This window comes from Hoplias malabaricus, chromosome 3 (genome assembly GCF_029633855.1).
Source record: "Hoplias malabaricus isolate fHopMal1 chromosome 3, fHopMal1.hap1, whole genome shotgun sequence".
NCBI classification, from domain to species: Eukaryota; Metazoa; Chordata; class Actinopteri; order Characiformes; family Erythrinidae; genus Hoplias; species Hoplias malabaricus.
Window position 1 is genome coordinate 20,591,166 of NC_089802.1, and position 21,185 is coordinate 20,612,350.

Sequence of the window (21,185 nt, forward strand, 5' to 3'; positions counted from 1 at the left end):
CGTAACAAGGTTTTCGTAGGGGAACCTGCGGAAGGATCAATAACGGTGACCTGGCCGCGGTCGGCGCCCGCCGTCCGTGCCGGTTGTCGAGTCGGACTCGAGAGGCCGAACCTCCCCCCCGGCGGGTACCTTCAAGGTATGGACCGCAGAAGCCTCGTTGTCGGCCGACGTGAGTCTCTCCCCCCTCCGGGTGGGTGGACGTAGCGAGCCGGCTTCGGAACTCGGGGTTATGCGAGGACCGCCTTAGGTGCATAGGTACCCCGGTCCGCCCCTCCCGTTCGCGGGGGGAAGAGTGGCGCCGGAGCCGCCCGCCGGGTAGTTAAACCCAAAAAACCATTGATCGTTGAAGGCTTGATTGTGCGTGCGCGAGTCAAAGGGGCTTACTCACCCCCAGGGCGTTGGCCGGTGCTCGCCGGCCTCGGTGGGATCTCCCTGAACCCATCCCCCCGGCACAGGGGGTGGTGGTGGACGGGAGCGTACCGCCGGGCGAAACTCTTTCCCCTCACGGGGTTAGAGCGGAGCTTAAGAGCGCATGCAAATACCCCAAAGTTGGCTTCGCAGAGACGGACCGTATAATAGTCTAAGGCCGGTGCGCGAGTTGAAGGGGCCTCACGAACCCCGGATGCGTTTAAACATCCGAAGGAGACGGCCGGTGCCCGCCGGTCCTGACTAGGTGGGATCTACCCAGCGCTTCCCCTAAGCGGGGACTTGGGAGCGTACCACCGGGCCTCGCTCATACCCTCCGGGGTGGAGAGCTTGGCTTTGAGCGCACGCCTGAATGCCTTAGACCGGGACCCGTAACGCAGCGAACCAAACCCTGGGCCTCGCCGGGAACGGCGGGTGCCTAGACCCCGGTCTCCTAAACCACGTAAGTCTCGGGCACCTACTCGGGCGATCGTCCCCCGGGCCGTAACTCCTCGGTCCGGTGGTGACGCCCAGGTTCAATGACCTTCCCCCCTGCACGGGGGTGGAAGGCACCCGGCTTGAAATATATTGGCAAAAATTGTCTCTTGTTCGAATGGCTTCCTTCGCCCGGCCTGTAACGGGCCGGGCACAAACCCAATACGACTCTTAGCGGTGGATCACTCGGCTCGTGCTTCGATGAAGAACGCAGCCATCTGCGTTAACTAATGTGAATTGCAGGACACAGATCATCGAAATTTCGAACGCATATTGCGGCCGCGGGGGTCCATCCCGCGGCCACGCCTGTCTGAGGGTCGCTTTACCCATCGATCGGTCTCCGCGCCCCCGCTGAGAGAGACCGCGGCTGGAAGCTCGCAGGGCCTGAAAACGGCCCTTCGTCTTCCCAAACGAAGACTCGGTTCCGAGCCAGTCCACGCGGCCCGTGTTGCGAGAGAGCTCCGTACAGGGACGGAGGGAGAGCCGAGTAGGTCCGGGTCCACGTCCGTTACGGTCTCTCCCCGAGTCCCGAGCGGGGCTCCGCGCAGTCGGACGCGGGGTGGCGAGTGCCGATTAAACCCAGCGAGCGGGCGAGTGAGCGGGCGGGCGGGCGAGCGGCCGGGGTGGGGGGAGGGTGTCGCGGAGTTCGGCCTCAGGCCGGGCTCTCGCCCCTCGCCCCTAGCCTTCGGCCCTCCGCCTCCGCCCTCGCCCCCGCATAAGAAACCTCTGTGTGCGGCCTCAGATCAGACGAGACGACCCGCTGAACTTAAGCATATCAGTAAGCGGAGGAAAAGAAACTAACAAGGATTCCCTTAGTAGCGGCGAGCGAACAGGGAAGAGCCCAGCGCTGAATCCCACTTTCCCCTGACCGGGGTTGGCCGGGAAATGTAGCGTACGGAAGTCCGTAAGATCCGTCTCGGTGCGGACGCGGGACCAAGTCCTCGCGAACGTGGCTTCTTCCCATAGACGGTGAAAGCCCGGTAGCGAGTCCCGCGTTCCCGCCCGGGTAGGTCGGGCTTCTCGGAGTCGGGTTGCTTGGGAATGCAGCCCAAAGCGGGTGGTAAACTCCATCTAAGGCTAAATACCGGCACGAGACCGATAGCGAACCGAGTACCGTGAGGGAAAGTTGAAACAGGACTTTGAAGAGAGAGTTCAACAGAGCGTGAAACCGTTGAGAGGTAAACGTACGGGGACCGAGAAGACTGCCCCGGGGGATTCAGCCGGGCGGACAGCCCCGCGCTCGTCGGGTTCCGAGGCCGGGGGTGCGAGCGTATCCGGGCGAGAGGGGTGGGGTGCCGACTCCACCGCTCCCCGCTTCGGCTCTGCGCTTCGCCTCTGGACTTCGGGCCTGTCGGGCGTACGGAGGTCCGGCCCCGCCCGGTGTACTTTCCCCGCGTGGTGGTGAGTCGCGACCGGCTCCGGTTAGGCTTGGAAGGGCCCGAGGGTGAAGGTAGGTCCGTCCGGAGAAGGGAGCCCCACGCGGCCCCCGGACACGGGCGTTCCGCTACAGCCCCTCGCTCCGACTTCGCCGATAACGCCGGGGCCGCGGAGCAATGTCCTTTCCGCGTTCTCCCCTCCTCCGGGATGGGGATGGGGGCCCCCCCCGATCGTTCGGTCGAAGCGGGCCGGCTGGGCTGTCCTCAGCCCCGGGCTAGGCCCGCTACGGCGATGCGGGGGGCGATCCAGGCCCACAGCACCCGAACGCCTAAGGTCAGCGGCTAAGTTCGGACCCCGAACGACCCGTCTTGAAACACGGACCAAGGAGTCTAACGCGTATGCGAGTCGAAGGGGCCCAGAACCCCGGAGGCGCAACGAAGGTGAAGGCCGGCGCGCGTCGGCTGAGGTGGGATCCGTCCTAACCCTTCGAGGGGGCGGGCGGCGCACCACCGGCCTGCTCTTCCCACGTGCGGAGAGCGGAGCCAGAGCATACGCGGTGGTACCCGAAAGATGGTGAACTATGCCTGGGCAGGGCGAAGCCAGGGGAAACCCTGAGTGGAGGCCCGCAGCGGTCCTGACGTGCAAATCGGTCGTCCGACCTGGGTATAGGGGCGAAAGACTAATCGAACCATCTAGTAGCTGGTTCCCTCCGAAGTTTCCCTCAGGATAGCCGGCGCCGAAACTTCAAGTTTTATCCGGTAAAGAAATGACTGGAGGCCGCGGGGCCGAAACGGGCCTCGCCCTACTCTCAAACTTTAAATGGGTAAGAGGCCCGGCTCGCAGGCTTGGAGCCGGGCATGGAATTGACGGTGCCGAGTGGGCCACTTTTGGTAAGCAGAACTGGTGCTGCGGGATGAACCGAACGCGCGGGTTAAGGCGCCCGACGCAGACGCTCATCAGACCCCAAGAAAGGTGTCGGTTGATATAGACAGCGGGGCGGTGGCCATGGAAGTCGGCATCCGCTAAGGAGTGTGTAACAACTCACCTGCCGAATCAACTGGCCCTGAAAATGGATGGCGCTGGAGCGTCGGGCCCATACCCGGCCGTCGCTGGCGGTACTTGTCTCCCACCCCCCCAAAAGCCAGCGAGAATGAGAGAGAACCGAGACTCATGGGACCGTATGCCGCGACGAGTAGGAGGGGCGCCGCGGTGGCGCAGAAGCCTTTGGCGCGAGCCTGGGTCGAGCCGCCGCGGGTGCAGATCTTGGTGGTAGTAGCAAATATTCAGATGAGAACTTTGAAGGCCGAAGTGGAGAAGGGTTCCACGCCGACAGCGCTTGGCCGTGGGTTAGTCGGTCCTAAGGGATAGGCGAGCGCCGTTCGGAAAATGCTGGGGCGATGGTCTCGTCTGCCTCGCGCTGACCGAAAGGGGATCGGGCCAATATCCCCGTACCTGGGATTGGTGGAGATCGAGCCGCCGAGAGGCGCTCCCGTGGCGGTAACGCAAACGAACCCGGAGACGCCGGTGGGGACCCCGGGGAGGATTCTCTCTCCTTGCTAAAGAGCTGGAGCGCCCTGGAATGGGTTCGACCCCGAGATAGGGGCTCAACGCTCTGAAAGGCGTCGCATGCACTATGCGACGGCCGGGACGTTTCCCATCGGCCCTTGAAAATCCGGGGGAGGTATAGTGAATTTCCCCCCAGGCCGTACCCATATCCGCATCAGGTCTCCAAGGTGAACAGCCTCTGGCGTGTTGGAACAATGTAGGTAAGGGAAGTCGGCAAGACGGATCCGTAACTTCGGGATAAGGATTGGCTCTAATGGCTGAGCTCGGTCGGGCCCGTGTCTGCTGATGCGGGGTCCGAAAGCCCGGTGCTGCCCGTGCGACGGGGAGCTGTTCCCGGTCCACCTTCGGGCCCCCCCCACTGGGTCCTGCGCGCGAGGAAGCGCACGGCGAGAGATTGCCCCCCAGTATCCAAACCCCCGTGAACAAGGCTCCGTCTGTCTGTCGGGGTCGATGAGAGTGGGTCGCGGCGAGCGAGACCTTAAGCCCCGGTGCGTGTCCCCCCTCGGCGGCGGCGCTTAGGGGGCCTCGGTCAGGTCGACGGTAGGGAGCCGGTCGTCGGTGGGATGCCGGCGGGGGAGCGTCCTTCGGGACTAACCTCCGTCGGATGACCGCCTTCGGCCTCCTCTCCCTACCTAAGCCGGGCCGGGCTCCCGACGCCCGTCGCCGGGTGGGCCGCCCCCGGCTAAGCTCGAGCGTCCGGCCCTTCGCTCTCCCCCGATGGGACGCGGAGGGACGCAATGGAACGTAGGTCCGCGTGGGGGGTGCGGTCTCTCGTGCGTGTGTGGACTCGTAGCAGGCCGCCGGTGGTGGGGCTTCGGTGGGTCGGGGCGGTGTCCCTGGAGCCTCGCGCGCCGAGCCTAGGCTCCGTGGATCTCTCGGGCTTATGAGTCTCGCCTCGGGGGGAGACCTCCGGGGCCGGGTCTCTCGGCCGGCACCTAACAGCCGAATTAGAACTGCTGCGGACAAGGGGAATCCGACTGTTTAATTAAAACACAGCATCGTGAAGGCTCTTGGACCGGGTGTTGACACGATGTGAATTCTGCCCAGTGCTCTGAATGTCAAAGTGAAGAAATTCATCGAAGCGCGGGTTAACGGCGGGAGTAACTATGACTCTCTTAAGGTAGCGAAATGCCTCGTCATTTAATTGGTGACCAGCATGAATGGATGAACGAGATTCCCACTGTCCCTACCTACTATCTAGCGAAACCACAGCCAAGGGAACGGGCTTGGCGGAATCAGCGGGGAAAGAAGACCCTGTTGAGCTTGACTCTAGTCTGTCACTGTGAGGCGACTTAAGGGGTGTAGAATAAGTGGGAGGCCCGCCGCTCGCCAGCACCGGAGCGGGCCGTCCATGAAATACCACTACTCTTACACGTTACCTCACTAACCCGGTGAGGGTGTCGGTGGGAACCTTTGCCTTGCTGGGGGTTCCTTGTTCAAAGGTGCTAAGCCCCGGGTGGGGGGGTCGCTCGGCGCTGAGTCCTCCTTCCCCCCCTCGCGGGGGGGGTCGGAGGCAAGCTCGCGCGGGGCTGGCCCTTCCTCTCCCTGGGGCGAGTTCCTCCGGGGACAGTGACAGGTGGGGAGTTTGACTGGGGCGGTACACCTGTCAAAGAGTAACGCAGGTGTCCTAAGGCGGGCTCAGGGACGGACGGAAACCTCCCGTAGAGCATAAGGGCAAAAGCCCGCTTGATCCTGATTTTCAGTATGAATACGGACCGCGAAAGCGGGGCCTAACGATCCTTCTGTCTGCTTTACGGGTTTTAAGCGGGAGGTGTCAGAAAAGTTACCACAGGGATAACTGGCTTGTGGCGGCCAAGCGTTCATAGCGACGCCGCTGTTTGATCCTTCGATGTCGGCTCTTCCTATCATTGCGAAGCAGAATTCGCAAAGCGTTGGATTGTTCACCCACTAACAGGGAACGTGAGCTGGGTTTAGACCGTCGTGAGACAGGTTAGTTTTACCCTACTGATGTGCCGTTGCTCCGATAGAAATCCCGCTCAGTACGAGAGGAACCGCGGGTTCGGATACTTGGTATTCGCGCTTGGCTGTGGAGCCAATGGTGCAAGGCTACCATCCGAGGGCTTACGACTGAACGCCTCTAAGTCGGAATCCCGCCTAGAAGGAGCGATACGTCCGTGCCCAAGGTTCGATACGGTTGGTCTGGGATAGCCGCGGGGGATTCGCCACACTCCGCCGGTGACCAGAACCGCACGAGACTGGAACCAGGGCCGGGGCTAATGAACACCTCGGTCCACCCTTCCGTCCCTAAGCGCATGTCCCTTGATCCGGGGTGCGAAATGACTCGTAAACGACCTGATTCTGAGTGCGGGTGTCATAAGTGGCAGAGCGGGTGCATATACCGCGATCCATTGAAAGTCATCCCGTCCACTCAAACATTTGTCGGGGGAAGGCGAAAGCAAACCCCCGGCCCTCCGGAGCGGTCCAGGTCTGGTTCTCTGGGGCGCGGGCCCCGGAGACTCCGTACACCGGTTAGAGGGAGCCGGTGGCGGGCATAGGGGAGGTGGGTACTCCCCTGTGAAATCCTGGATGACGGTTTTAGGTCTCGTAGTGGGCGAAAATCGGACAGTGCAATTTCCGAAACTCTGGTTCTCTGGGGGCGCGGGCCCCGAGAGTCCGTACACCGGTTAGAGGGAGCCGGTGGCGGGCATAGGGAGGCAGGTCGCTCCCTTGAATGGTCCTGGATGTCTGGACTTAGTGCAATTTCCGAAACTCTGGTTCTCTGGGGGCGCGGGCCCCGAGAGTCCGTACACCGGTTAGAGGGAGCCGGTGGCGGGCATAGGGAGGCAGGTCGCTCCCTTGAATGGTCCTGGATGTCAGCAATTTCTTAAGAAGGGCGCCCTCTTGTGGTCCCATGGCCGAAGTACATGCTCCGAGCCCGGGTATGGCAGTGGGCGGAATGAGACTTAGAGGAATGTTGACGGAGCCATGAGGGGCCCCCCCTGGAGGTCCCATGGCCGAGAAAAGTGCTCCGAGCCCGGGGTGATAGAGAACCGTGAACGCCGCGGTTGAAGACCTCGGGTATGGCAGTGGGCGGAATGAGACTTAAAGGAATATTGACGGAGCCAAGAGGGGCCTCCCCTGGAGGTCCCGTGGCCGAGAAAAGTGCCCCGAGCCCGGGGTGATAGAGAACCGTAAAGCGCGCGGGTTTGGGGCTCGGGTCTTCCAGTGGGCGGAGTGAGACTTAGAGAAATGATGACGGAGCCAAGAGGGGCTTCCCCTGGAGGTCCCATGGCCGAGAAAAGTGCTCCGAGCCCGGGGTGATAGAGAACCGTGAACGCCGCGGTTAAAGACCTCGGGTATCGCAGTGGGCGGAATGAGACTTAGAGGAATGTTGACGGAGCCATGAGGGGCCCCCCCTGGAGGTCCCATGGCCGAGAAAAGTGCCCCGAGCCCGGGGAGATAGAGAACCGTAAAGCGCGCGGGTTTGGGGCTCGGGTCTTCCAGTGGGCGGAGTGAGACTTGAAGGAATATTGACGGAGCCATGAAGGGCCCCCCCTGGAGGTCCCATGGCCGAGAAAAGTGCTCCGAGCCCGGGGAGATAGAGAACCGTAAAGCGCGCGGGTTTGGGGCTCGGGTCTTCCAGTGGGCGGAGTGAGACTTAAAGGAATATTGACGGAGCCATGAAGGGCCCCCCCTGGAGGTCCCATGGCCGAGAAAAGTGCTCCGAGCCCGGGGAGCGACGGGGGTGTCTTCCCCGGAGGTAAGTACCGTGGGGGGCAAGCGTGAGATATTCCAGGCCGGGAAAAGTGAGCTAAATTCGGCAAAGCGTTGTTAAAAAGGGGGTTCGGTTGATTTTTTTGTTAAATGTAAACGGACAAAGGGTGCGAGGAGTGAAATATCAATTCAGCCGTGATTTTTTGGCAAAGTGCTAACCCTAGTGGTCTCCCAGTGTGACGTTTTAAAGTAGGACTTAGAAAAATTTCTGACCCTCTTCGCCCTAGGTAGCAAGCCCAAAACGGAGCACCTCGGAGAGGTAAAAATTCAGAGGGCATGGGGGTTTCCAGTGCGGTGCCGTCAGGACATTAGGGTTCCTTTAGAAAAGACGAAAGTTTGGGTACACCGTATGTAACTATGACAAGCCCAAGGCTCTGGTTCGCCTGTGGGCATGAATATAGTGAGATTTCCGCGTTATCTCACTGGAGGTGACCCCCGGAACGGTTCAAAACCTAAGTCGAGACTTCCATGGGACCCCGGCGATGGGAGTTTGAAGCCCGAGGAGTGACGCCCTCTGGGCTAAGGGTGGTGGTAAGCCCGACCCCCCCCTCTGGAAGTGTTCAAAACCTAAGTCGAGACTTCCATGGACCCCGGTTATCCGAATTTCATGCCCGAGGAGTGATGAACCTCTGGGCTAAGGGTGGTGGTATGCTTGGCCCCCCCTCTGGAGGTTTCCAAAACCTAAGTCGAGACTTCCATGGACCCCGGTGATGCGAAGTGACATGCCCGAAGAGTGGTGCCTTCTGGGCTAAGGAGGTGATAAGCCCGGTCTCTCCTCTGGAGGTCTGTGGTTTTAAAGTGAAATTTTTCTAAGTCCCGCACCTGAGATTTTAAGAAAATCAGGACCCTCCTCGAGCCTTGTAGCGAGTCCGAGGGAGGTTCATCGTTGTCGGCTATGCGAAAGGGGTTCAGATGCCTCGAATCCTGTGGGCATATGGTTTTTCAGCCTGGTGCCGTCGGGATATTAGGGAGGCATTAAATCAGACACAAGTTTGGGTAACAGCGATGCGAAACGCTATGCCCAAGGGAGTGGCTTCCCGATGGGCTTGAAATAATGGGAATGTCTGCTCTGCTTCCCTGGATGTGTTCAAAACCTAAGTCGAGACATCCGTAGACCCCGTTGATGCGAATTCCATGCCCGAGGAGTGACACACCTCTGGGCTTAAGGGTGGTGGTAAGCCCGGCCCCCCCTCTGGAAGTGTTCAAAAACTAAGTCGAGACTTCCATGGACCCCGGTTATCCGAATTTAAAGCCCAAGGAGTGGTGCCCTCTGGGCTAAGGGTGGTGGTAAGACCGGCCCCACTCTCTGGAGGTTTCCAAAACCTAAGTCGAGACTTCCATGGACCCCGGTGATGCGAATTTCATGCCCGAGGAGTGACGCCCTCTGGGCTAAGGGTGGTGGTAAGACCGGCCCCACTCTCTGGAAGCCTAAAATGACTTCCATGGACCCCGGTGATGCGAATTTCATGCCCGAGGAGTGACGCCCTCTGGGCTAGGGTGGTGGTAAGTGAGGCCACCCCCTCTGGATGTGTTCAAAACCTAAGTTGAGACATCCGTAGACCCCGGTAATCCGAATTTCATGCCCGAGGAGTGACGCCCTCTGGGCTTAAGGGTGGTGGTAAGACCGGCCCCACTCTCTGGATGTGTTCAAAACCTAAGTTGAGACATCCGTAGACCCCGGTAATCCGAATTTCATGCCCGAGGAGTGACGCCCTCTGGGCTTAAGGGTGGTGGTAAGACCGGCCCCACTCTCTGGAGGTCTAAAATGACTTCCATAGACCCCGGTGATGCGAAGTGACATGCCCGAGGAGTGACACACCTCTGGGCTAAGGGTGGTGGTAAGACTGGCCCCACTCTCTGGAGGTCTAAAATGACATCCATGGACCCCGGTGATGCGAAGTGACATGCCCGAAGAGTGGTGCCTTCTGGGCTAAGTGAAAATCGAAAGAGGTACTTGGAACCGAGATGGGGGTATGGGACGGAACGATCTTACATCTGAAGCCCGAAGGAAGTGGCGATCCTTCGGGTGAAATTTTGTAAGTTATAGTATGACATACCCTCGGATGTTTCCAAGTGGAGACCTCCGTAGACCCCGGTGATGCGAAGTGACATGCCCGAAGAGTGGTGCCTTCTGGGCTAAGTGAATATCGAAAGAGGTACTTGGAACCGAGATGGGGGTATGGGACGGAACGATCTTACATCTGAAGCCCGAAGGAAGTGGCGATCCTTCGGGTGAAATTTTGTAAGTTATAGTACGACATACCCTCGGATGTTTCCAAGTGGAGACCTCCGTAGACCCCGGTGATGCGAAGTGACATGCCCGAAGAGTGGTGCCTTCTGGGCTAAGTGAAAATCGAAAGAGGTACTTGGAACCGAGATGGGGGTATGGGACGGAACGATCTTACATCTGAAGCCCGAAGGAAGTGGCGATCCTTCGGGTGAAATTTTGTAAGTTATAGTACGACTTACCCCTCGTAGACCCCGGTGCGAGGCGAAATTCATGCCCAATGAGAGTGGTTCATTCCTAGGCAATGGATTGATACATTTCTGCGGTAAAGAATGAATGAATACACAATTTGGTTAAACGGCATTTTATTGAAAATGATTGCGGTTCAATGGGGTGTCAAGTCCGGCTTGAATCGAGTGCAGACAGCCGGTTCATCCGTGCTTCCAACAGTTGAGAGCCGGTCAATCCATCGCGGTAGAACCTTTGGGCCGTTGCGGGATCATGGCACATGGCAGTGGTGATATTGGTCCGTTGGTCTAGCGGTAGTGACGAAATCTGTGGGGGAAATATAAGCAAATTTAGCCCCAGGAACTGAAACTGAGATTCGAATAGCCATTTAAGATACATTACCTGATTCGAAACGGCGGTCCTAATCAAATTGAAACCAATTGGGCCATTGAGCCTTGCCCTCCGCCAGGCTGCTCTCAGCATGGTGTTCGGTCGTCGTATTTGCCGCCCCCGGGTTTCGAAAACGTAGCGAGGCTTGACCTCGTAGGCTTGTACCAAACAGTTCAACCACGAAATCTCCTTAGGCGACAGAGCCACAGGTGCATCCCCGAATGCAGCGTTAGTTTTGTGGGTCCTTACATAAATGATGCACCCCGAATCCAACATTTCCACATTTTCCAGTTCTTCCACTAACATGTTGGTAATCACAACTGATCTGTGGCCGCTAATAACGGCTATGGTTCCCATCAGAAAGCCCTGCAATAGGTTCATGGTGGAATGGCGTAGCGGCGTTTCCTTAGCCAATAGTCTTGGTATAATCTTGTCGGCCTTCGCTAAGAAAATTCTGAAATGATCGCAGGGCGGAATGATTCCCAATTTGAACCGCTTAAAGCGCTGCCGATGGCCGGTTATGTTCCTAGCTATGTCACGGTTCGCCTTGGTGAAACTTAACTTAATGCGTTCAAATTCCTTGGCCGTCAGTCCGGCACTGTTGGGTTTAAATGCGGACAGATACCCCATGTACGCCTTCGCGTCGTATAGCAGCATTTTAATCGAGGTGTCAGCGTAACCGAGAGAGGTTAATTGTTCCAGCCAGCTCCGAACCTTACGGTGGTTCACAAAACTAACGTCCGAATATGCGCACAGTTTTGGGGCACAGTGAATTAGGAACCTGACCGCATGCGACTCCCGTTGCTTTCCGTTCACAATGTCCTTAGCGGTCGGATTGGCCCTAAGGTGATATGAAGCAAACTCAGCGATTGACTTACCGACAAAGGTGTCCTTAAATCGGCTTGGGAGTATCAATCGCCCCTTAGGGGGAACATTGGTTAGCAGCGGTGCGTCCGTGGCGGATTTGGAAGACACTTGGGTCGGGGTCGCAATGCGGCGATCACCGGTGTCGAGGCCAGAGGTGGATGGGTGTTCGTCAGTATCGGTAGGGCCAGTCCCCCGAAATGTGTCCAAGAGAGACAGAGTTCTGGTGCGTTTTGCCGCAGATAAAGCCACATTCAAGGCCAGGCCTTCGAGCGAGTGCTTAGAGCGTAGGTGAGCCGCTAAGCTAACCGGCATTTTTTCGTTGCATATCGGACAGTCCGTGCCTTTCCGACCGTCCCCGGAACGATCAAGAGCAGTAATAAACTGTACCTCATCCGCAGTTAGTCGATGGAACGATCGTAAATGATCCCGGTAGCCATAAACCGCCTGTTCGCAGAGAGAGCAACGCCGCCGAGCCATTGTTGTTTACCCCCGGGGTGAGAGTAATGAACCTAGCCGGTCTTCCGTCTTTTAAAGTCCCCGGATCTTTACGTCATCCTAGTTAGGGACAGATACAGACCTAGACAGACAGACAGATACATACAGTCCTAGACAGGGAGACAGACACATACAGAGGGAGAGCTGAACAGACTAATAGACAAGAAAGGTACAAACAGACAAACCAAGTGAGAACATGAAGCACAATGAAGGAACAGACAGACCAGACTGACAAACAAAGGGACGCAAAGCAAAAAGCAAGGAAGAGACTAGTGATAGATGAGTGAAAGTAGAATGTCCAACAACCAAGAAGTCACACAAAGGAACTTAAATATATAACACAGACAAGGGACACCTGGAACAGATAACGAGGAGGCAGGATTACAAAGGGGACACTGACAAGGGGGTGGAACTAAGGTGGGACTGGGGCGGAGGCATGAACCATAATAAATAGAACCATGTGCAAGAGCATATGGTGGGAAAAACAGACATATGACAAGACCAAGGCGTGGCAGGCTGTATCCCAGATAATGTGTATACTATTATGAAACAATTCAGGAAATCTGGAGAACTTGTAGTCCTCACATTTGCTCTGTGTCTACATAGCCATGCTGTTATTGCATGTGCAGAGGCCTGGTTTGCCTCACTGAAATAACCATGGACTTCCCATTTAATAATATAATATTATCTTGATGGCAGCATATGTCTCTAAAATCCCAGTATGGGATGTCTCTAATATTCGCATATGCAGTTTACACATGCCATGCAGCCCCAAACTATGACAGATGTTGGCTTTTTCACCTTTTTCACTCTCTGAACACTCTGAATGGTCCCTTTTGTTAAGACAAGCTGGAACACTGACAGACCACCTCTGTCTGAACACTAAGCACCTTTGTAACTCCACTCTGGATAAGAGTGTCTGCTAAACGCTGTAAATGTAGATGTAAATGTATTCCATACAGGTCAAGGCCAAACACTACAGGTGAATGTGTGAGTATTTCAAGTCCTCAGAAATCATTGCATGAAAAAAATTCTACTGTTGCTACTGTAACAAAAATATAACCATAGAAACTTGGGAGTATTTTGAAACACATTTGAAAATGTATCTTAACACAGCACACAGCTACTTCAATAAATTCAACTTAAAATATTATTAAATAAGTACATAAGTCCATACATAAATTATTTGCCGAAACACTGCTCAGTTCTTTTGGTCCAAGCTCATCTCATATTGTCTGAAAGTAGAAAATGGTGTGGTGGTCTGTCAATGTTCCAGATTGTCTTGAGTAAAGGGACCATTCAGAATGTTCATAGAGCGAAAAAGGTGCAAACCCAGCATCTGTCATGGTTTGAGGGTTCACAGCATGTGGGAAAGAGTACAATTTTCTTGGAGGTGTATACTGGGATCTTAGAGATGCTGCCATATGCTGCCATAAACATTATATTATTACATGGGAAATCCATGGTTATTTCAGTAAGGCAAACCAGGCCTCTTACATATGCAACAATAGCATGGCTTTGTAGGCACAGAGCAGTTGTACTAGACTGGCCTGCGTTTCCTCTTGCAAAACTGCTGTTAATAGTTTGTACACTCATTTCTATACAGATTTAAAAGTGTTATTATAAGCAAAATTGATGTAGCACAGTGGTAAACATGCCTATGACCCAATTTTTCAGAGTATGTTATAGACATCAACTTTGTTCAACAAATGTGTTCATATTTAGAAAATAAAATAAATATGGTAAGTGAATATACTGGAAATCATTTATAATAATAATAATAGACAAAGACCCTGAGTGCAGGTACATATATTAACAGCAGTTTAGGAATCATTGTATGCCCCCCAAATGTAATTTTCTTACATGCTGCACTCAATGACACTAATAACACAATAAAAGGTCCCCAACCAGGATGTCTTCCCTTCAGTCAGGAGGGGGGCATTTGGTCTTATTAGCACATGAAAGACAAATTCAGGAAAGACTAATACAGCCCCTGGGACTGTAAATTAGTGTAAAATAGTTTATGTAAATTACTAGATAGGGGGTTGGGGGATGATCAATGAAGGACCATTACATTGAGTGGTGCTTGAAAGTTTGTGAACCCTGAAGAATTTTCTAAATTTCTGTAGATGAAAAAATTGTTTAAAACATCACCATCTTCACAAAAGTAAAAAAAAAATGAAATAAAAAGAACACAAACAACCAAAGACAAAAGTTTTCATTTCATTTATTCAGGAAAATGATCCAATATTGCAGATATATGACTGGCAAAAAGTATATGAATCTCTAGAATGAGCAGTTGATGTGAACATAATATTAGAATAAGGTGCTTCCCACTATAACATCAAAATCAAGTGTGAATGGATGCCATGTTGGAATAAAAGAACAGGTCTGGGTTTAACAAAAGCATCTTAACACATGAAGATTCTTAAGTGGTAGGCTGAGCATCACAATGAACACTATCTCTCTCTCCATGTTAAGAGGACTTTAACATTAGTATGTTTTTGGGAAGCTGGGCCCAAAGCGTTAGATTGAGGACAAATGGAGGCAATTCAGTATTATTGTTACCCTCACCAGGGGTGGTCTACCAAGGTGTTAAATAGTCTGTAAGGTCATAAAAGAACTGTGGGTGAATTCTAAGCATTCTTTCACATTGGTTGATATTAAACTGGGGAATATTATTTAGAAAAAAAATATTCAGTTTAAGAGTACATATATTTGTGGACCTGTTGCTCCTTCCAACCCATAAACTGTGAAATAATAAACCCAGTCATTTTTTTTCAATCTGTGTCTGAAAGCATGGGATAAAATGAGTCATTCTGATGTTGCACCGAGTCTTGCATTTGTTACAGGCACGTCAGAGTTTTCCAGCCTCTATGTCTGAGTTGCTTCTATCACAGAGCTGGAGCAGTCTGATGATCTCTAATCACATAGCTGGACCGATGTTTAAATAAGAGATCACAGACAAGAAAAAAGGGAACACATCAAAAATAAAGGGACGTGGTTAAATCTCATTCACAAGAACGTGAGTAAAACAGGAATAGACATTAAAAAGCCAATGCAAAAATCAGTAAAAAAAAAAGCCAGTGTTTCTAATCCTCACTGCTGGGCATTCTGGCATTTGGAGTAAAACAGAGACACATTCTCATTTAAAGTGTAAAGCATGGAAAACAGTCATTACAGGGCTGGTTACAAAAGTGCTTGTTTTGTTTCAAAGCATGCCACAGATATTTAAATAAGGCCCAAGCAACTCTGGAAAATGTGTATAATGTTCAAGAGTCCAAAATCAGAAGAACAGTTAAAAACATTGGTAGCAGTGTTGCAAGGAAAAAGACACTGTTCTCCATAAAGAACATTACTCCCCACTTGCAATTTTCTAAATATTACCCAGACAAGCACAGGAATTTACACAGAAATAAGAAGGAAAACACTGCATTCCAGTATAAAAATCTCATCCCGTCAGTGAAACATGGTGGTGGTAGTCTCAGAGTTTGGGCTTGTTTTACCTGGTCCCGAATGGCTTTCATTCATTGCTGACATTAAGCACACAAGTTGTTCAACCATAGAATGGTTAAAGAAGTATATGGTTAATGTTTTGGAAAGACATTACATGGAATTTGTTTTACATTGACCATAAAACAAAGGACGAGGGGAAATTTTCTTTCCATGTAACCCATCTAAATTTGGCCCAGTTTCATTTAGTTTGTAAAACTATAATTACATCCCCCACAGATGTGTGGTAGATACACACTGATGGCAGGTATACCCTGGTGACAGACACAGAGTGGTGGTAGACACACCATGGATATATGCACACTGTTAGTAGTTACACACTGACATTACATACACACTGCATGCAGACACACACTGGTTGCAGACACACAGTGGTTCCAGGCACACATTGTTTGCAGACACACACTGGTTGCAAACACACAGTGGTTGCAGACACACACTGGTTGGAGACACACTGGTTGCAGAAGCACACTGGTTGCAGACACACAGTGGTTGCAGACACACACTGGTTGGAGACACACTGGTTGCAGACACACAGTGGTTGCAGGCACACACTGGTTGGAGACACACTGGTTGCAGACACACAGTGGTTGCAGGCACACACTGGTTGCAGACACACTGGTTGCAGACACACAGTGGTTGCAGGCACACACTGGTTGCAGACACACTGGTTGCAGACACACAGTGGTTGCAGACACACACTGGTTGAAGGCACACAGTGGTTGCAGGCACACACTGGTTGAAGGCACACAGTGGTTGCAGACAAACACTGGTTGCAGGCACACACTGGTTGCAGGCACACAGTGGTTGCAGACACACACTGGTTGGAGACACACTGGTTGCAGAGACACACTGGTTGCAGACACACAGTGGTTGCAGACACACAGTGGTTGCAGACACACACTGGTTGGAGACACACACTGGTTGGAGACACACTGGTTGCAGACACACAGTGGTTGCAAACACACACTGGTTGAAGGCACACACTGGTTGCAGACACACAGTGGTTGCAGACACACACTGGTTGCAGGCACACACTGGTTGCAGGCACACAGTGGTTGCAGACACACACTGGTTGGAGACACACACTGGTTGCAGACACACAGTGGTTGCAGACACACACTGGTTGGAGACACACTGGTTGCAGAGACACACTGGTTGCAGACACACAGTGGTTGCAGACACACACTGGTTGGAGACACACTGGTTGCAGACACACAGTGGTTGCAGGCACACACTGGTTGGAGACACACTGGTTGCAGACACACAGTGGTTGCAGACAAACACTGGTTGGAGACATACTGGTTGCAGACACACAGTGGTTGCAGGCACACACTGGTTGGAGACACACTGGTTGCAGACACACACTGGTTGAAGGCACACACTGGTTGCAGACACACAGTGGTTACAGACACACACTGGTTGCAGGCACACACTGGTTGCTGGCACACAGTAGTTGCAGACACACAGTGGTTGCAGACACACACTGGTTGGAGACACACAGTGGTTGCAGACACACAGTGGTTAGAGACACACAGTGGTTGCAGACACACAGTGGTTGGAGACACACACTGGTTGGAGACACACTGGTTGCAGACACACAGTGGTTGCAGACACACACTGGTTGGAGACACACTGGTTGCAGACACACAGTGGTTGCAGGCACACACTGGTTGGAGACACACTGGTTGCAGACACACAGTGGTTGCAGACACACACTGGTTGCAGACACACACTGGTTGCAGACACACTGGTTGCAGACACACAGTGGTTGCAGGCACACACTGGTTGGAGACACACTGGTTGCAGACACACAGTGGTTGCAGGCACACACTGGTTGGAGACACACTGGTTGCAGACACACAGTGGTTGCAGACACACACTGGTTGAAGACAAACACTGGTTGCAGACACACAGTGGTTGCAGACACAGACTGGTTGCAGGCACACACTGGTTGCAGGCACACAGTGGTTGCAGACACACAGTGGTTGCAGACACACACTGGTTGGAGACACACAGTGGTTGCAGACACACAGTGGTTGGAGACACACACTGGTTGGAGACACATTGGTTGCAGACACACAGTGGTTGCAGACACACACTGGTTGGAGACACACACTGGTTGGAGACACACAGTGGTTGCAGGCACACACTGGTTGCAGACACACAGTGGTTGCAGACACACACTGGTTGAAGGCACACACTGGTTGCAGACACACAGTGGTTGCAGACACACACTGGTTGCAGGCACAAACTGGTTGGAGACACACTGGTTGCAGACACACAGAGGTTGCAGGCACACACTTGTTTCAGGAACACACTGGTTGCAGACACAAATGTGTGGTAGATACACACTGACGGCAGACACACACTGGTTGCAGACACACAGTGGTTGCAGACACACAGTGGTCTGCCATTATGCTCATGTGTACTGATATAATTATAGTATTACATTATAAGCATTGATGATGATGTTATTATTATTGTTAATATTATTGCTAGTAATAGTTAGGAGTCCATGAAAACTTCAGTATAGGGTGGACAGCTAGTCCAAGGCAAGTGGCGGTGGCTGGAGCGTGGGCAGCTGGTCTGAAGTGTGGAACAGGAGCTCAGCAGTCAGTCATCCATCAGTGTCCAGCTGGACAAGTGTGTGGTCATTTACTCTGAAAAAGTTAGAGAAATGGAATTCGTTTTGATCTGTTTGGGTGTATGTAAAGCAGAAAATGTGAGGCTAATGGCTCTGTCAGATCTGACTATAACAGCTTTAACTAAAAGGAGAGAACCAGAAGGACACACAAATGCGGGAGCATCCTGAAACATTGGCATCCTCCCATTCATCCCTTCTCAGTTTACTATAATTCCCTGTGTCCATAGACTCCTGGATGTGCCGCCTTTATCTAAGCGGGAACATTAACTACCAAAACGCTAAACTGAACAAATGAGTTTTCTGCCTAGATTTGAAGATTTGATTGTGTCTGGGTCCCGAACATTTTCTGGAAGATCATTCTAATGTTGCAGGGCTTTATAAGAAAAAACTCTTCCCCCAGCTGAAGCCTTCTGAATTCCGGGAACACACTGGTTGCCGACACACACTGGTGGCAGACACAGATGTGTGGTAGATACCCGCTGCTTGCAGACATACATGCTGGTGGCAGATACAGAGTGCTTGCAAATACACACTGGTAGCACCCCGATGGCAGTTACACATTGGTTGCAGACACAGACGTGTGGTAGATACACAGTGGTTGCATACACACAGTGTTTGCGGACACACAGTGGTTGCAGACCCAAATGTGTGTTAGATACACACTGATGGCAGCTACATATTGGTTGCAGACACACTGATGGTAGGTACAGACTGACAGCAGATACAGAGTGGTTGCAAACACACACTGGTGACAGATACACTGGTTGCAGAAACACTGGTGTAAGACACAGACTTGTTGCAGACACACACTGGTTGTAGGCACATAATGGTGGCAGACACAGATGTGTGGTTGATACACACGTATGGCATATAGCCACTGATTGCAGACATACACTGGTGGTAGATACAGACTAGTGGCAGATACAGAGCGGTTGCAAATACACACTGGTAGTAGATATACACCGATGGCCGGTACACTCTGGTGGCAGACACACTGGTTGCAGACACACACCCATTGCATTGTGGTAGATACACACTGATGGCAGGTACACCCTGGTGGCAGACAAATACTGGTGGCATATACACACTTGTTGCAGACACACCAGGAATATATACACACTGTTAGTTCTTACACACTTACATTAAATATACACAGAATGCAGATACACACTGGTGAAAGTTACGTACTGTCAGCAGGTACACACCAGTAACAGCCAAAAGCAGAATACACCCAGACAAACAAAATACACATTAACAGCAGGAATAAACAATAATAACAGATACACACTGATGGTGGAAGCTCACTGATAGTGGACACACACTGAAGGCTGAGCGGCTTTGACAGAAGCCAAGCATTGGTTCTCAAGGCTTATTGTGACTGAGCACAGCCACTGCCCAAGGCCACGAGACGGTTTTGTTCCTCAGCTCTTCTGCTCCGGAGAGCTGTCACACATAATCAGATCTGACTGCAGCCCACAAACTCTCACTGAGCCTGGATCACACCCAGAGCCTCTGATGAATGAGGGATGACACAGCAATTTTCTGAGACTCCACCTTCGGAAAATGAGGCACACCAAAATGGTTCACAAACTCTCATTACTGCCTATTTTTACACCATTTTACAGACTTCAGAAGAGAAGCAAGCCTTCACAGAAAGTGAAGACAGACTACAGGAACAAAGAGTATAAATGTGCTTTTAAAGGTACAACAGTGGGGTTAAAGTCCAGTTCTGTTCCCTAAAGGTTCATTACATTCTCCTCTCCAGAAGGAAGATATTTGCAAGATTTCATTATAATACTGTGTAAATTAAAGTTATATATAAGTCATGGAGATGAAATAGGGAGTTTTTAATCAACACCCTTAAAAATTGAATGCACAATATGGTACAATTATGTTCCCTATCTAAAAGTACTAAATATGTACCCTTGACTATCCCACCACAGTGAGAGTTATTTTACTATTATTTTACTATTTTACTACTATATTTTATTCCTGTAGTACATAATGGTGCTTCATCACTCTAGAGAACACAGCTCCACTGCTCTACATCCTAGTGCTGGATGGATTTATACCCTTCTAATAATATATCACATTGAAAGTGGTGAGCTTACACGGATATAGAACTGTTCCCATTTCATTTCATACATTTCTTTGGAGATTATTCAAGATTTGGAGATTAATCATTATAAGGTGTACCTATCAACTTCTAATTAACTTCTTAACTTCTTAATCAATTCAGATTTTTCCAGACCAGAGTTTTTTTTCTAAGACTGAGGAATCTAGTTGCAATTAAAGGCTTGTAATTAGAGATGCTGCAAGACTCTCAGTCTTTGCAAAATCATAGCTTGTGACTAAAAACTTCACATTGTCTTTAGATGTGAGAGGGTGTCACTTTTCAAAGTCTTCTATTGTATGTTTAGTATAAGTTGTCAACCTGATGGACTTTAGGCCATTGCAAACCCCCTAAAATGTAAGAACAAGATTCATTCATTCATCCATAAATCATCCTGTTCAGGGTCACAGTGGGTCAGGAGCCTATACCCAGAATCTTTGGATGCAAGGCAGTATCACACACTACAGAAGGGTACAAGCCCATTGCAGTGCATCACACATTCACATCTGGGAATTTTTTATTCAGCCAACATCTACGTGCGTTTTTTTTTAATTAATTCATTTATTTTATTGGAGACTTGAACAAGTGGTGGAAACCCATGCAGACAAAGAAAGAACAAACCAGACTACATATTTACTACTACTTCACCCAAGCTGGTGATTGAAAACAACAAGATGTACATGTTAAATGGACTGAATGGCATTGCAATGAACAAGCCAACAGATGCTTTATAACTGAGTCACTGCTATTTAGAGCAAGGTTTTGCAGAAGGAAAACATTCCTTGCTAGGCAGTCGTAGTCTTAGGAGTCTTGCTCAGAACTTGCTCAGAAACTGGAACATTTACCTGGATGGGGAATTAAAAACTGGTCTTTGTACTTTTATTAGTCTGAATCATTTTATTAATCTGGTTTGTGAAAAGTTGTCGCTCCACTATTGGCTGAACCCGTGAGGGGGTGAAACAGCCAGATTTTTTTGCCCATTAATCTGCCAGTTTATGTTATTTAAAAAAAAAAAAAAAGAAAGAAAAAAAGTGATACAAGGATTTGTACCAGCATCAAATAACACTTCTGTTTTCCTACGGGCTACTGCATATATCCAGTGCATCATAATGATTATTTGTGCTGAA

General features: G+C 51.5%; 1 non-coding gene and 1 pseudogene across 1 annotated transcript; both read left to right on the top strand.

Moving 5' to 3' along the window:
* The first annotated feature begins 1,066 nt into the window (after window positions 1–1,066).
* LOC136692987 (5.8S ribosomal RNA) lies at window positions 1,067–1,220 on the top strand. Its single transcript, XR_010802025.1, has one exon. It is a non-coding gene; the product is annotated as a 5.8S ribosomal RNA (ribosomal RNA).
* Window positions 1,221–1,633: 413 nt separating this feature from the next.
* On the top strand, window positions 1,634–6,244 carry LOC136693005 (28S ribosomal RNA; annotated as a pseudogene).
* The last annotated feature ends 14,941 nt before the right edge of the window (window positions 6,245–21,185 follow it).